The 17005-nt window shown below is 38.9% G+C and overlaps 2 long non-coding RNA genes and 1 pseudogene across 19 annotated transcripts; 2 read left to right on the forward strand and 1 right to left on the reverse strand.

The window, feature by feature from the left end:
- On the reverse strand, positions 4243–4789 carry LOC109129913 (annotated as a pseudogene).
- Positions 6032–12577, forward strand: LOC104757656. 5 transcript variants are annotated; one of them, XR_002036262.1, is made up of 22 exons: positions 7165–7221; positions 7308–7379; positions 7472–7517; positions 7632–7731; positions 7852–8001; positions 8098–8155; positions 8273–8348; positions 8432–8531; positions 8622–8705; positions 8798–8852; positions 9049–9191; positions 9349–9392; positions 9502–9618; positions 9732–9814; positions 10097–10217; positions 10312–10423; positions 10515–10590; positions 10707–10780; positions 10920–11036; positions 11127–11228; positions 11306–11359; positions 12520–12577. It is a non-coding gene; the product is annotated as an uncharacterized LOC104757656 (long non-coding RNA). The 5 variants fall into 5 exon arrangements; XR_002036261.1 differs by lacking the exon at positions 7165–7221 and adding an exon at positions 6032–6046 and having other exon boundaries at positions 11127–11359; XR_002036263.1 differs by having other exon boundaries at positions 7820–8001; positions 11127–11359.
- LOC104757655 lies at positions 13784–16753 on the forward strand. Of its 14 annotated transcripts, none has more exons than XR_002036271.1 (13): positions 13784–13930; positions 14037–14117; positions 14263–14330; positions 14499–14738; positions 14820–14916; positions 15018–15085; positions 15197–15255; positions 15347–15378; positions 15483–15961; positions 16047–16065; positions 16155–16251; positions 16344–16433; positions 16687–16753. It is a non-coding gene; the product is annotated as an uncharacterized LOC104757655 (long non-coding RNA). The 14 variants fall into 14 exon arrangements; XR_002036269.1 differs by having other exon boundaries at positions 15483–15950; XR_762485.2 differs by having other exon boundaries at positions 15483–15626; positions 15779–15961; positions 16047–16251.

A 17005-nucleotide genomic window follows, 5' to 3' on the forward strand; every position in this document is an offset into this window, starting at 1 on the left:
AAAAAAAAAAAAAAAATAATAAAATAATATATATATATATATATATACATATCTCAGCCCAATCTAGACAAAGTATAAGTCCACACTAAATTCATTTCGTTGACACCCTGGCCAGGTGATCAGCTAGGATAAAGACCCACTATTTTCAGGATAAGCCGAACACAGAGTCGCGCCTGACCTTCCTATGTAGAGATAAGCCGGACCAAGAGTATTTTTTCCGCACCCGCTTTTTGTTTTTGGAGTAAGCCGAACCCAGAGTATTTATTTCGCACCAAAACTTTAGTTCGGACGGAATAGTTAGCCGAACCCAGAGAATATTTTCGCAGTCCAGCATCCGAACTAAAACAAAGGAGATAAGCCGAGCCCAGTATCTCGCTCTCCGATTAAATACACTTTGTTAACACTTCGTTGCCAACTTTTGAGGCTCGAGTCGATGTTCCCTACCATCAATTAATAAAAATTGTCTATTGTAAGCCGGGAGACGTCTCGCCTCTGACACATTTTTCGAATAGTAAAACAATTACTAAGCACAGAATAGAGCAGCAAAGCAAATCTCTTATTATTATAAAAATTTATTCTAAGCGAAATTCAAGTTCGCCCGTTACATTGCAGCTAGGTCTTATTAAATAATCAAATAAAACATCCTAATTCAGAACTGGTGCGCCATTCGCAGCAATCTCACGAATGCTTGTCTTGAGTCGTTTCGGCATTGGCCATAGCAGTTGCAACCCAGTCTTTTCCCAATCCTTGGAACGAGTCTCCAGCGCTCTGGCTTTTTGTTCGGATTCGTCAAGCAGATCAGTAGTCTTTTTCCTTTTCGCCTTGAGTAAAACAATCTCGGATTCTAGAGTCCTCAATCGTCGATCGATTCTGCCCCTCTTCATATGAAAGTACTGAAGATCTTGAGTCAGTTCTTGGTGCGTACCCTCAATCTGCATACGCATGATTAACAACAGGTTAGTACGAAGGAGACAAGTTTCGACCGCTTACAAGGAAAGCAAAAAGGAAAAGAGGGTAGCGGTTACCTAACGGAAGAAGGCGTCAGCCTCGGCAAGCTCGGCATCGATTGCGCGCCGGTTAATGTAGAACGGCTTAACATTGCCTGGAATGAAGTCGCCAATTGAGGCAGGATCCATGTGCATCGGTTTCCGATCTGATTCACTTCGGCATTCATTGCAGTACGCAACAAGACATGGCGGCAAATCAGCTATCTTGTCAAACCCGTTCTTAATCCAATCCTTTGGGTGAGACTCCAGCATCTCGAGTTTGAGCAGCAGATCTCGTTGTACTTGTTTTGATGCGGCAAGACGACTGGAATATTCCGTGTGGCGATCTTCCACCTCGTGAAGAAATTCGATCAGTTCGCGCCTTTCTTCGGCATTCGAGAACGTCGGCACATCGTTGCCAACCGGCGGGGATTCTACACTGCTAATCGAGCCTGACATTGTATGGGTTGAAAGTTTTCTTGGGTGTTTAATCCGCATGCAGCACTGGTTAGATTTATACAAGTCTTGGGAGGTAAACCCCTTAAGAAAATTGGAAACTTTCCATGCAACATGGTAGAAATGCAAATTTTCTTACTTCATCAGTTTTCCTTTTGTGATAAAAAGGAAAAATACCGATAATTAAGCCTCTAAAAAGAAAATGGGCCGAACGGGTCGGCAATGTTTTACAAGGGTACTCAGACCCATAAGGATTGACAATATAAAAAAAAACAACTTCAATTTTAAACGTCCAAGGCACCGGACAGATCTGCTTGAAAACTCTCGGCGTTCGAACCGTATGGATGCTCAACGGACTCTGGAGCCGTCTTCTCCGGGGGNGGGGGGGGGGGGAAATCCATAACCGAGCTTGCCTGAAGCCTCACGATTGGTCTTTAAGTTTCGGAAGAGCTCGACTGAAGCCTCACGAATTGTCACTAGAGGGTAGTCACCAAAGTAGTGATAGGAGAAGTGATCACTCTTGTCGTTCCTCCTTTCCAGACGGAACCGATCGGTTGATTCCAGTCCGGCTTCTTCGGCCGAGCGCTTGCGGTTCACTCCCGGTTGCGGCTCAGTGGCTGGGTTATCTCCGGATTGCTTCTTCTTCTTCTTCCTCCTTTTAGATCCAGCTTCAAGTTGAGGAACGTCTTGTTCTTCGTTCGGAAGATCGGCGTTCTCTAAAGCCAAAGGAAGGTTTTCTCCCTCTGCAACGTTGGATGGCTCGATATCCTCTCCGGGTGCCTGAATAGGGTCAGCGACGGTCTGGTCTGGGGTAGGATCAACTTCGGTTAGACCCTGGGATGGACCGATCTCGGCTTCGATGGCAGCTTGAGTGTCTCGGCGAACAACCTGGAGATCTTTGGGTTCCATGATATTGCATCCAGTAGATCGCTCTAGCGAACTGGCGAAACTTGGAAAATTTGTCCTAGCCTTGCCCATTGCTGTTTCGATACGAATACGAGTAATAAGCTCCCACCGACGATCGTACCCGGTTAGCAAAGCGTCTCTGACAAGGAGAAAGTTTGGAGCTAGGCGCGTTGCGCAAAACGGACGATCTGGGAGCAAGACAAGAAACAGTTAAAAATGGTCAGAGGTGCCGAAGTCAATTAAAATATACTAGAAAAATAAGTCTACCAGGATTTTAATTCCACACTCTCCGCTGAAAACCCAACGGATTGGCAAGCGAGTACTGGTCAACGCGGACATAGAAGTAGTGGTCCACGTACTTCTTGAATTTGTTTACTTTTTTACCGGGGAGGAAATTATGGGCTGGCCTCATATTCACTTCCCAGCGGTTCGAACTCTTCGACAACTTAAAGCTGGATAGTTGTTCGAAGCATTGAACTCCAATGTTGACGCCGACTTCGGCTGCTATGGTAAGGGCGGCCATAAAGTTACAAATGGCTCCGGGTACGAACTGGCAGATCGCTATCCTCCGTCTTTGGGCGTAGAGTGATATTAATTCCGGGATTGGGAACAGGAGGCGACACTCGTCAAAATAACCCTCGTACAAGCATATATACCCTTCCGAGGGATTCCAGGGGCGTTGGTCTTCTCGCGGAATCAAAATTGTGACGTTGCTGTTGAATAAGCCACACGAGTTCAGCATGTCGTTCACGGACTTAGTCGAACTCAAACTTTTTTCGCCTCCAATTCGTCCTTCGTGGTCGTACAATGGATCGATATCTTCGATCGAGAATCCGAGGGGTACGAACCGATCTTCTTCTTGTGCAAGTACATCCGGAGTCAGTTCGGTACTTTCCTCTTCGCGACGAACTGACAATGACAAGTTTGAAGCTCCTGTTGAACAGCGAACCAGGTGTGGTGGGACTTCGGAGGCTGGTCTACTTGATTCCCCGATCTGCACAGAGCATTCAGTGTTGAGAGTTCTTCGTTTGGAAATACGACGAATTAGTTGTTCGCTTTCGATTTCTGGCGAAGAGGCGGGTTCCGAAGTACTCGCCATATCCTGAGTTCGGAGAGCTAAACTAGAAATTCTAATTGATTATTTAACCGGGAATCCGGTTAAAGACTTAATTAGGTCATGAGAAGTCGATTTGGACGAGGTCCAGTCTTAGAGGGAAAGAAACCGACTTCCACTTCGGTTCGGCGGCCGACTCAAGCAATAAGGCAGTTTTCTATATCTCACTTCGTCCGATAAGGAAAGTTAATATATTTAGCGGTCTACACATGTGTATAAATAAGGAGAGACTTCTCCATTGTAAATCATCCAGAATCGAATATAATAACCGAGTTCTCTTAGCAATAAACCCTAATTTCTTTGAGTTCTTCTTCTCTACTTCGAATTTCAAGGTTTAGATCTATTTTCTAGAGAGATTATCTTATTGAATTTGTTTCCCCTCTTAAACAAATTCATTGTGGAAACCTAGTTTCTACAAAAATTCTCTGTGAAATAATTAAGAAACGCGAGCAATTGGTCGTCGCTCTGCTTTTCCTGGTCAGTGATTATAGAAACTGAACTTTGGCGTTGGACTTCTTGATAATTCCTTCGTATTTGTTCTAAACTTATCATATTCTTTTTTTTTTTTAAACAGGGCATTTATTTTAAAAATACATTTTTACCACTCATTTATAGAGAAATTTTTATGCTAGATTTTGGTAAACAAGATTCGATAAGTTTTGATGAATTTGCCAAAATTGGTAGTTTCTAATACCACAATGTGAAATTGGTAGGTTCACGAAATTTTTATTATCATAATAGACTCTAACATTTCCCATATACTTAGTACATTACTTCTCCTCGAACTTCCCTACTCCTAACTTCCCAGCGCATTCTTCAACCACTTACGACACAAACAAAAAGCACATTCTCAAGGCGTCGCTACGTTCTCCTTCGCCAGAGGAGCTATCTCTTCACCCTCGATTCCGGCTTCACTCCCGGCCACATTTAGGGACAATAGTACCTTCTCCCACAACCTCGCAGATTCCTGCATCTCATCAAAATCAAGATTGATTCCAACAACAACCAAAGTTTCAAACTTTAGAATGATGAATTGAAACACTAACCTTCTAGGAGAAGTCTTGGTCCATGCAGTTCTTAACCATCTCTTTCATTGCGGATGTTCCATACACTGCAACGGCTCTCGTCACAGCCTTTGCTGTTGCAATCACATCTTCCGGATCCACAACTTCACACTGTAAACAAAGCAAATTCGTAACTCAATTTTAGAATATTAAGCTGTTGTAATGTACCTATCAGAAACACTGTTATAGAGATAGCGCGAAAGCCGGTGATTTTTTTTTTATTGAGTTACCTTGACGTTGAATCTTCCAATGCGGAAACCTGTGTAATTATTGAGTTACCTTGACGTAATCTGTGTAATTTCTATTAAAAATTATTGGTATATACAAAATTAAGCGGGAAGTAATCGGATTGGATGGCATAATCGGATAATCGATACTAGGCGGAGATTAGTCATTAATCGAGGCGGAGAGGGTGGGTCTAGCGATTTTGCGGGGCGTAATTGGTGTTAGGGGGATTTTTAAAACAGGGGTTTATATAGCTAACTATTGAAAGAAACACAAAAGTTGGGATGAGAAAATTATGTGGAATCTGCTCAAAAAATTGTCCAAATCCAAAAACCCACATCTTGCCAAGTAAAAAATCAAACCCTATGTGACACATTTTTCAGTTATGAGAAACAATTAAACATAAATCTTTCTTTTATATGCTTCAAGGACTACTAGTCTACAAAGCTACAGATAAATATGATTATCACTAATCAAGTATGATAAAAGGTTCTAAAGATATGCCTATCATTACCGATGAGCAAAAAAAAAAAGATTTCGTTGTTTGGGATTGGGTTTCCCGGCGACGATCCCTTTTACTGGAATTGGGCTCTCGTAGCGGCGGAGGTTGGTGGAACAAAATTATGTGTCAAACAACACGTGTCCAATTACTCATTTTTATCGTAAACGGGAAAGCCCACGGCTTTAAAAACAACAAAAGGCCCATTAATTAAAGCGGTGCGTTTTCGTCAAAAGGCAATTCAAGAAGAAGTGAAAATTTAGTAATTTCCTTTTTTTCTTACTATTAAAAAAGAATGTATTTGGGTTCTACTTATTTTGGGCTTCAATAAGGTCTATCTGGTCTTTGTTTAGTCCTAAAGAAAATAAAATTAGAACACAGACTCTTCAGAGAGCGAGAGAGATTGAGAGTGTGAGAGATTCTAGTGGCGACGACGAGAGAGAGAGCGACGAGAGATGGAGAGTGTTCGACTCTACTGGAGGCGAGATCACGGGCGATTCTAATGGCGGCGAGATCACGGTCGATTCTAATGGCGACGAGAGATACATATGAACTAAGTCAGCGGAGGTAACTTTTCGTGTTCTTCAAAACCCTAATGATCGATTTGATTATTCGTGTGAATGTTTCGCTTTTGAAATTAAGAGTTTGCTCTTCGCATATAGGGTCATATTAATTAAGGAATGGGTTTGTTTGTTTCTTTTAGGTGAGACGAAACAGGTCTTTGTGTTCGTGTTCCAGCCAGGAAGGACGGATTTTTTCAGAATACAAAAACGGTCACCGGCTGATCGATTGAAAGGTATAATATATAGCTCTCTTTGTCTTTTCCACTTCCTCCAATTTGCTTTTGTTTCAATTTTAGATGGGAATGTGACTGAGATTTTGTCTCTTTGTCTTGTCTGCTTCCTCGAATTTGTTTTAACGAAGCTTCTTCTATGCAGATAGGAGACATGCTATGGTTTGAAGAATGAAGAAAGATGCTGAACCAAACAAAAACAAAACCTTCGCGTTACGGTAACAACGTCAATCTTGAGTTCTTTTCATAGAAAGATGGTTGTTTTATTTGTTGCTTCTCTTGGTATATATATATAATATGGTTCACTCTCTTTCTTCGCATGTATAATTTTTAGGGACGACCGGCCCAACAGCAAGAAGTCACCAACAGCAAGATGTTAAAATGGGCTATGCACCCGCGGGCCTAAACGGGTACTGTACAAAAATTAAAGCCCCTGACCCGTTAATTTACACTATAAAATTAACAGGGTCTAAATGGGTTGACCCGTTTAAACCCGCGGGTTTAACGGGCTTGAACAAAATTAAATGGGTAGCCCGTTTAATTCTTCTTCTTTTATTTTTTTAGTCAAAACGTAGTCGTTTAGTTTTAGTCTTAAAACCCTAGCAACCGAGTCTCTTTGTCTCTTATGCCTTCTCCTCTGAACTAGTAATTGAGATCTCAAAACCCTAGCAACAGCAGCCGATTCCGCCGTCGCCGCCGCTTCTTCCTCTTGCCGATTGGCCGTCTCCAAGTCCGTTGGTCTCCATCCTCTCTGCGTCTAACTTATAATTTCTCACCTACGGAAGACCTCTCCACATACCCATCTGATTTCTCCGGAGATCTCGTTAAGCTCGCTACTCTCTTCGGTGGTAAAGTCATCGTCTTTAACCCGAGTAACCTATATGACTACGGCGGTGGTGAGACTAAGAAGGTAAACGACGGTGGTGGTGTGAGGGTTGTGAGTTGTGTGGAAGAAGGTGGTGGTTTAGGGAATGAGACTTGGATTAGGGTTGAGAGATTAGAGAAAGGTTTGTTAATTGAATTAATTATTAACAAATAATCAGTTTAATTAATTAATTCAAGACGAATATGTAAATACTAAATCGTGAATTTGATTAATTTTTTTTTTTTTTTTTTTTTGNACACGGTCGCCGACGTGTTCTTACAGTACTAACAACATCAAACTGATCGATTGAAAGGTATATATAGGTTTCTTTGTCTTGTCTGCTTCCTCGAATTCGTTTTCACTTAGGCTGGTTGTTTTAACGAAGCTTCTTCTATGCAGATAGGAGATATGCTTTTGTTTGAAGAATTAAGAAGATTCAGAACCAAACAATAACTAAACCTTCGCCTTACGGTAACAACGTCAATTTTGAGATTTTTTCATTGTTTTATTTGTTGCTTGTCTTGATGATGGTTCATTCGCTTTCTTGGCATGTATAATTTTAGGGACGACCGGCCCAACAGCAAGTCACCAATAATGGGAAAATCCTCTGTATGTAAACACTTTAAGATCCTTATCATCATGATATTATTTCCATCTGTTTCAAGTTTTATGATCCCTCAACCAATAATGATATCTCTTCTCTTTCTTATTCTCTACTCTCAGAATCCAAGATGAATAATATCTGGTGGAAGTATTGTTTTCGTGCCTTTCTTCTTTTAACTCTCATCTGATTTGACGAGAAACTCCACAACGACATAAAAAGGTATATATTCTTGGGGCTCACTGTGTGTTTCTTCAACTCTCATCTGAATGTTTTGCTTTCTTAAACATGACGTTTGTTTTATATATAGGATCTTAATTAATGGGTTTGTTTCTTTTGGAGATTCTATGATGAAACAGCCTTCCACATAAAACAACTCGTCACCGGAGGAGAGAAAAAGCTCATTGATGTTTTCCAACAAGTCAGGCAAGGCGTCCCATTACTCAAATTTTTTTTCTCAATACGTTCGCTTCAGTAGTTCCCCATCCATAAGTGAGTCTAAGATTTTTCTGGTTTTCTTGTTTGCTGCTTCTCTAGATGATGGGGGATATATGGAGGTTCACTCTTTCTTCCTATTAATAATATTAGGGATGATGCTGAATTATTGACCCAAACGATGGAAAACAAATCCTCTTCTTATTGCTCTGTAAGTTATCTCAAATTCCTCTCTGCTTTTCTTTATTTTATTTATTTTTTCTGTTTCAAGTTTATCTATCTCCCTCAACCAGTAATCGTTTTGTTTTTGTGTTTGTTGAACAACAAGGTGCTACTGAAGTGGAACTGGACAAGGCACCATAATTGCCTCAAGCCAAAATCAGTAATCACAAAAATGTATAAAGGTATTTGCCATTTTTTATTACTTTTCTGATACCCAAATTGCATAAAGGTAGTTGACATTCTTAATAACCATTCTGATAACCAGGTGAGTCAGTTATTGTTTCAAAATCAGCAAGCTCTTCACTCCACAACTCCAGCTTTTGCCTGCACCACAAAGAAGTACACCACGTCTGCCATAATTCAAGGTAGTCTTAATTAATAACGATTCTGATACCCAAATCTGGTTTCAAGTTCCTTTTGTAATAGTTTTCTGCCCATTTATTGCCTCACTGCAGGAAAACATAGCTAGCTCTACCAAACTGATTCAGGAAAATAGAGCTCTCCAAAAGCAAAAGCTAGATGATGCAAAATCAAGACAAGTGAGCCCAATTGTTACAAAAACAGCATGTTTCACTTGTAATCTCACTCTGCATAACAGAAACTCTTTCCTCCTCATCTGTAATTTATGTAGATTCTCTCAACGACAACAGCAAAACAAGTCAACAACAACAACGGATAAAACCTCTGTAAGTAAACTTTAGATCCTTATCTTGATTTTATTTTCTTCTGTTGCAAGTTTTTTCCTTCAGCCAAGCATTGTTGATGAGTAATATTGTTACAAAATCAGCATGATCACGCTGCATGAATGAATCTCTTTCGTCCTCGTCATTTATTTTAATGTGTTGATTTCGTTCTTTAATGTGTTGATTCCTTTTACTGCAGGGAAACGAGTGTTAAAAATAGTACTACCTATCTGATTCAGGAAAATCATAGCCATCACAAAGGTTATGAAAAGTAAGATCACCTTGAGGAACAAAAAGTCCCCCCGGCGTTTTTACAGAACAGCATCAAACTGATTCTAAAAGGTAATCTATGACTTCGTCGTTACTCAGCACCTCCTCTTCTCTTTTCCGCTTCCTCAAATTTTCGCATTTACTAGACTTTTAATTTTGCTGGAAAAGTATTTGACGTCTGGTTAATGAAGGACTTTCTCAATGCATTCTTGTTTCTGATTCTGCTTAGGTTGATCACATTGCTCGTGCTGCATTTGATATTGCTAAGCAAAGGTGCGGTAAACTTTGTTCACTTGACAAGGCTACTATCTTGGAGGTGTTCTTGATGCGATAGATCCAGAATTCATGTTTTCTTTTTCTTCTGAAATTTCTTTGGGTGCAGGGATCGCAGTTGTGGTGGAAAATAGTCATATCAATGGCTTTAGAGTATACTGAGGTTAAAGTGAGTCATCTCTTGATTGACACCGCTGTGATGGATCTTGTTCGGCACCCAGGACAGGTTTTTTTTTTTTCTTTCTTAAAGCCAGTCTAATCTGAAACACTTTTTCCAGCTCGTCATGTATTAACTGCCATGATTCTTACAAAATGCATTTTAACTTTGCTATGTTCCAGTTTGCTGATATTCTTTCTGATGTCGCGGCCAGAGGTTCCCCCAATTACCAAAAATGTGCTTCAGCGAGCTGGATCATTGGAAGGTTCTCTCTCTCTTGTTCCCTTTCTTTTAATGTTGTTGCTGTTTAATTTCATTTACGAGAACTTACTGTTTTCTGCTTAGAATTTGTGGTGGTACTTATCGAATTGAAAGATGTGTGTATTAGAAATTGGCGAGATTCTTGACGAAAAAAAAAACAATTGGCGAGATTTTTTTTCTGAAGAAAGGGATTTAGCATCGTGGGTGGGGTTATTTGGTTGTAATCAAAATGGTTATTTCTTAGCCACTGATATGTCTAAGACATTGCGTCTTTGCTCTGTATTAGGACTGGAATTTAGCTTACGGGAGATGCCTATTGGAAGAGCTGCTCTGGGAGTTCCCTTTCCGGAGGAGACCATCGCAGCTGCAAAAGAATCAGGTGCAGTGCTTCTTGGAGCCATTGGAGGGTATGTCTTCTCTCTTGTCCCAACCTATGTTGTTGGCTGTAAATTTTTTTGGGAAATACAGTTTCTCATATTTTCATGTTTGGTATGATTTAAGGTACAAGTGGGATAACAGTGAAAAGCATTTGAGGCGTGAGAAGGGGTTACTTCAGCTTCGTGCAGGTCTTAAAGTCTTTGCAAATCTGAGACCTGCTACAGTTGTGCCATAGGTAACCATCCTCAGCCTAATCTCAGAAATTCTTGGTAGTCTGAACTTTGTTTCTTGTGTGAAATTCAAATTTTTGTTTTGTTTTTATACAGTTAGTGGATGCTTCCGCCTTGAAGAGAAGGTAGCAGAAGGTGTTGATCTTAAATATTGTAAAAAATCTTACATGAGGTCAGTTTAATTAGTTTATTAAATTTTAAAACTGATTGTAATTCTTGTCTTTCTCGTTATGTAGTGGGACAGTTTCTTTAGATATGATGTCTCATGATAAGGTATTTGTTTTGTAGAGCCAAGGGGCATAAAGACCAATGAAAACGGCGAAGAAGTTGTGTTTAACAGTGAGGTGTATGCTACCCTCGAGGTACATGATTGAAAATCTCAGATACAGATTTCCGTGGATAGATTGTTAAGTACTACGGACTAATATTTTAAAGCAGTTTTTATGTTCCTCAGATTGATTCAATATAACTCTGATGGCAATGCAATATTTTCCTCTGCAGGCCACTATTTAATGGATGAAACGAGTAACAACACTAGCCTCTGAATATGTTGATGTTGAGCTGTCACATATGTATGTTGACAATGCTGCGATGCAGCCAGTTCGTGACCCCAAACAGGTACGTGTATTTGCGAAATTAGTCAGCGTTGCTAACGGTTTGGAAATTGTGTAAATTACATACAATGGGTTGATTATTTCATATGTGCAGTTTACACCATTGCTACAAACAACAAATTAGGTGATATATTATTATCCGGTGAAGCTTCAATGAATCACTGGAATGCTGCCATCTTCTAGTCTCAGTGATTCGGTATAATATAAAACAATCTGATTTACTATGCAGCAGTATGATCTTGTCTAAATATAAACCCTTCATGCTTAATACAGCGACCTGGACTCTTTGAACCTTTACATGGTTCTGCACCTGATATTGCTTGACAGGTTCTAACTTTATTCTTCAAACAAACACGGCTTTTGTTCCCTTATATAAAAACTACTTCCATGCCCCCAAAAATAAAGGGGAAAAATATCATAAAAAGCCTGAACTTTGTAAAATTGGTGAAAAAAAGCATCAATTTTGAATGTGTTGAAATAAATCTCCAATTTTTATTGACTTTCTAGTTTAATCATAAACTTTCGTTGACTTTGCCAAATAAGGCACCTCGCTAGAATAAATTAACGGAACTAAATATATGTTAAGAGATTCTGTAAAGTCGTAAAACGACACCGTTTTGAATTTTTTAAAAAGTTACAAAATTGGGATTCGAACTACTTACCTCTAAGTAGAAATGAAAGTGTTTTAACCAACTGAGCTTGATCGTTTATTTGACAATAGTACATAAAGACATTTACTTATCCATTCTATGTTGCCTAGAGTCTTCTTCTTCAACTTGGTCGTATTCACCAAGCTGACTCAAATCCCTTGATTAGTTTCTTAATCTTCCAAATCTCAATGTTCATATTCGATTTTCTTCTACCATTTTTTGCATCTCTCGAGGTCGGAGATGGAGAAGGAGAAATCAACAGCATATCCTCGACTACCCAAAAGTACAAAATCAAAGCAAATTTGAAAAACGTAAATTTCAGATTCAAATCGAATTAGGGTTTCAACTGAAGTAAAGATCAGAACTTTTATTAAATACGAGTACAGAAAACAGAGTGAATCGATTATGCAAAGAGATTGAAACCACAACAATATTGAGTGCTCATTTCACCGTGTCAATGGAGATTACGGTGACTTTCCTAGTTGTGGAGAAAGACTCAAGCGACCCACAATAGAAATAATTAAATGCGTTTGTGATCTAAAATCAATAAAACACTTAAGCTCAGCTGTTCGTCCTTGTCTTTTTAAAAAATTCAAAACGACGTCGTTTTATGATTTAACAGAATCATTAACAGATACTTAATCCCATTACGAGGTGTCTTATTTGGCAAAGTCAACGAAAGTTTATGATTAAACTAGAAAGTCAATAAAAATTGGAGATTTCTTTCAACAAATTCAAAATTGATGTTTTTTTTCACTACTTTTGCAAAGTTCAGGCTTTTTATAACATTTTTTCCAAAAATAAAGTGCACAACTTCTCTATTATTTGAATTTCCAGGATAAGACGAACCAATTGGCAACCATGCTTCTGAAATACGGACTTGGAGAAGAAAAGGCAATGAAGAGGATTGAAGTTGCAGTGTTGGTTGCTCTGAACAACGGTTCAGAACTTGAGACGTTTACTATGTGGGAACAGTATGTTTCTTAATCCAGTCTTGTAACATGTGTTTCCTTTTCCTTAAAAACGTCCCGAGTTAGTGTAGTGTACAAAGTACAATCTTTTAAAGATACATCTAACTCTGCGCAGGATGATTGTATGTCGAATGCTTTTAACTTTAGATGTTCAGTGGATCTAGTACAGCCTTATGCTGCTGGTCCGATAGAGCAACCTACTTGCCCATTTTGTCTTGGTAAAGTCTTAACCTTTAAATTGTTCAAATGTATGTAGAAATATGGCTTAGTGTAGCACTAGAAAATGTGAGTACATGTATTATTACTAAAATTGACAGTAAACCTCTTTATTATGTAGTCCAAACAGATGCAGTTACTATGTAGTAGACCTCCCTCGTTGTTCCTTGAAACATTTGAATACGTAGCCTCTTCACTTGGTTTTCTTTTATTATGTTAATCACCCGAAATATAACGACTTTGGGTTTGGGGAGAGACTCTAGTCGGATATAAGTCTCTTCTCTTCATCCTATCCTGATTTTCGAAGTCTCTGACCGGAAAAGAGTCTTTTAGTTATTCTTAACTTTTTCTGCTAGTAACATAAAAGAAAAAGATGAGAAAAAAAAACTTATTTTATTATTGGGCTTAAAAAAGAAACAACAAAAGGCCCACTAATCCCCAAACGAAAGGCCTTTTCTTATTATTATTTTTTACATGAAAAAACAATAACGCATCGTTTTGAGAAAGTAGAAACATTATTAATCCAGAAAGTTCCAAAGGAAGCAATAAATTAAAAAAAGATATATAATTTTTTTTTTGGGTTGTGACCGTTTTTTTTTTGACCGTTTGTTTTTTTTCTGACCGTTTTCTTTTTGACCGTTTTATACATACTCTCTGACGCTCCACCAGTCTCCTGGAGAAATCAAAATCAGTTTAGAGAGAGAGAGAGAGAGAGAGAGAGGGAGTGCGAGAGAGAGATCGTTCGATTCTAACGGCGGTGAGGCAGAGAGAGAGAGACCGTTCGATCCTAACGGCGGCGAGAGAGAGAGACCGATCGATCCTAACGGCGGCGAGAGAGAGAGAGAGAGACCGTTCGATCCTAACGGCGGTGAGAGAGAGAGACCGATCGATCCTAACGGCGGCGAGAGAGAGAGAGAGAGACCGTTCGATCCTAACGGCGGCGAGAGAGAGAGACCGATCGATCCTAACGGCGGCGAGAGAGAGAGAGAGAGACCGTTCGATCCTAACGGCGGCGAGAGAGAGCAAGCGGACCTGAAGAACAAGTCAGAGGAGGCATCGACGTATCGTTTCGTGTTCTTCTTCAATTTAAATTTTTGTGTGAATGTTTAATTTTTGCTTTTGGAAAAATTTAGGGTTTGTTTCTATTTTTGGGTGAAACTGAAACAGGTCTTGACTCTTGCGTGTTCGTGGACGAGGACTGAGACGATGATTTGATTCGACTCAGAACAAACACGGTCGCCGGCGTGCGTGCGTGTTCGGTGACTCAAACTGATCGATTACAAAATAAAAGATCTTTGTCTTATCGGCGTTGTTCTTCTTGTTATCGTTTTTTTTCTTCTTTCTTTCTTTCTTTCTTTCTTTCTTTCTAATGTATTGATTCTTTTCACTGCAGGGTTAGGGTTAATAACGTAGCGATCACAAGGCGACGAAAGAGAGAGATAGACCCAAAACAAGTCAGAGGTATCTCTCTAATCCCTATTGAATCGATTTTGATATTTATTCTGCTGTTATAATTACAGAGGTGGTGTCGTTGTTTAGCTTTTGAAATAAGAGTAGTTCCTTCTTGTATCTTATTTAACTAATGTGTTTGTTCCTTTATTTCTTTTACCTGGTGAAACGACGATACAGGTTTGTGACTGTGGCTGTGTGTTCTATAGGTTTACCACTAAGAAGGAGGGGACTTATCTGCTAAGTTTGTTGTCAGGACGGTGATGTGTGGTTTGGTTGAGCTGTCATGATGCGTCTCTGGAGGTTTAGCACTTTGGAGCCCAATTGATCTCTTTATCTATCCTCGTCTTCTTAGCTTATATCATGTTGTTAGTCGAAGCTTTAACAATGCCAATGACAAGAGACTGCTTCTGCCCCCAGGTATGAAGTTTAGAACACTAATGTCTTAATACTTATATTTTTTTTTACATTATTGGTTTGTTTTTCTTTTTCTGTGATCAGCTTCCTGCTAGTTCCAATTCTTACATGACAAGTGATCCTGGTGTTGTGAACTACTTCAATCTTTTGTTAGAGAGATGAAGCTCAATCGTCAAGTCAGGTGAGTCAGACTCATTACTCACTATCACTCAATACATTCGTTTCAATTTCCCATCCATATGAGAGACTGAGAATTTTGTTTTCCTGCTTGTGCCTCTCTAGATGATGGAGATATTATCAAGGATGATGCTAAACTCGTGGACCCAAATGATGGTAGAATTCTCTTCACTGTAAGTCATCTCAAAATCCTCTGCTTTTCTTTATTTTCTTCTGTTTCAAGTTTATCTATCTCCCTCAACCAATGATCCTTTTTGTTTCTTTTCTTTTTTTTGAACAACAAGGTACCAGAATTTAGGGCAAAACCCTTGATTTTACTGAGCCAAATGGAGTCTGGAAGCAGGTACATTGTGTTTTTTTTTTAATTTCTTTGTCTTTTGTTTTTCTTATTCAAGCATGTAACAAGAATCTCAGGTTTAGGTTTCGGTTTGCAGGTTTGCTTACAATGCTTGAAGCTAAGTATAAGGTATGAAAAAACATGTTCCATTATTCACTAATGTTGGTTGTTATAATTCAGACTTTTAAAAAATATATTAAGGAAGCTTCTTCTAATTCTTTATTTTTGTGCAGATTGGAGATATGCTATGGTTTGAAGAATGAATAAGATTCAGAACCAAAAAGGTAAAACATCAAACTGATTCTTCTTGTTATAGGTGTCTTTGACTCAATACATCTTCCGTTCTCGTCCACTTCGATTTCCCAATCTTTAAGTCAGTAAGTTGCTTTATTTACTTTATTTCAATTTTATAAACTGTAATGCATTACTCGAAGAGAGCTAAATGGTGTCATGAGTGTTTTCTTTGTTTCTTGTTTTTCTTTCTATCAACAGTGTAACAAGAATCTCAGGTTTATGTTTCATTTTGCAGGTTTTCATAAAGTGGATGTGTTTGGAAAAAACATTTTGCAGTAAATTTTTTTTTTTTTTGAGCTCTTCACAGTAACGTTTTTGAGTTATGTTTGGTTAGGCTGAAGGGAAAGAAGAAGGAGAAAATGATGAAGAAGTTGAAGAATCAGAGGGAGAAGAATCTGATTACAGAGGTTATTATCAGGTTTGTCCACATTAATTGTAACATTGTGATTCTTCTTCTCAAGTTTCTTTAAAACTTTGTTCTTCTTAAATGTTTGTTTTTGTAGAATCAAGACTTCAATGATGGTGACAGACGATTATATTTAGGCAGATGATGGAGGGATAATATGGGGATATTAAATAGTGGGTTTCTTTCTTTCTTTGGGCTGAAACAGGTGTGTGTTCGTGTTTTCCAACCAAGACGATGATTGAAGAAAGAAGAAGGTTCATAGCAAAGCAATCAGATGATGCTCTTCTCAGAGCTGTTGGATGGTATGTGGTATACTCGGAACTTTCATTTTAATTTTTTTTCTTGACAATATTATATTTGTATTTTGGATCTGAAGTTAGGATTTTTGTTGCAGGTTCGTGCGGCTCTTGAAGTATTTGTCAATTTTAAGACCGATAACAGTGTTAAAGTGACGAGAGAGTAAACAGGCCTGAACAAGTCAGAGGTATCTTCTCGTTTTCTTCTAAACCTATGAATCTACGTATTTTGATTTTCGTGTGAATTTTTTTGCTTTTAAAATAAGAGTTTCACTTTTTGTATTATATTGGGAATTTTAAATTGTTCTGCTATTATAATTACATAGGTGGTATTGACGTTTTGCTTTTGAAATAAGAGTTTCGTTCTTGTATTATATGGGGATCTTTATTAACTAATGTGTTTGGTCCTTTCTTCTTTTGCCTGCTGAAATGGCGATACAGGTTTGTGTCTGTGGCTGTGTGTTCCAAACCAGGACGATGAATCATAATTTCTCAAGGACGTACGAAAGCATCAAGGTTTATCACTCATAGGGAGGGGACTTATCTTGTAAGTATGTTGTTGTTGTCAGGACGGTGATCTTGGTTGAGCTGTCATGATGCGTCTTTGGAGGTTTAGCACTTTGAGCCCAGTTGATCTTTATCTATCCTCGTCTTCTTAGCTTCTATCATGTTGTTAGTCGAAACTTTAAAATGCCAATGACAAGAGACTGCTTCTGCCCCCAGGTACGAAGTTTAGAACACTTAATTATCTTATTGTCTC

Source organism: Camelina sativa, chromosome 17 (assembly GCF_000633955.1).
Source record: "Camelina sativa cultivar DH55 chromosome 17, Cs, whole genome shotgun sequence".
Lineage (NCBI taxonomy): Eukaryota > Viridiplantae > Streptophyta > Magnoliopsida > Brassicales > Brassicaceae > Camelina > Camelina sativa.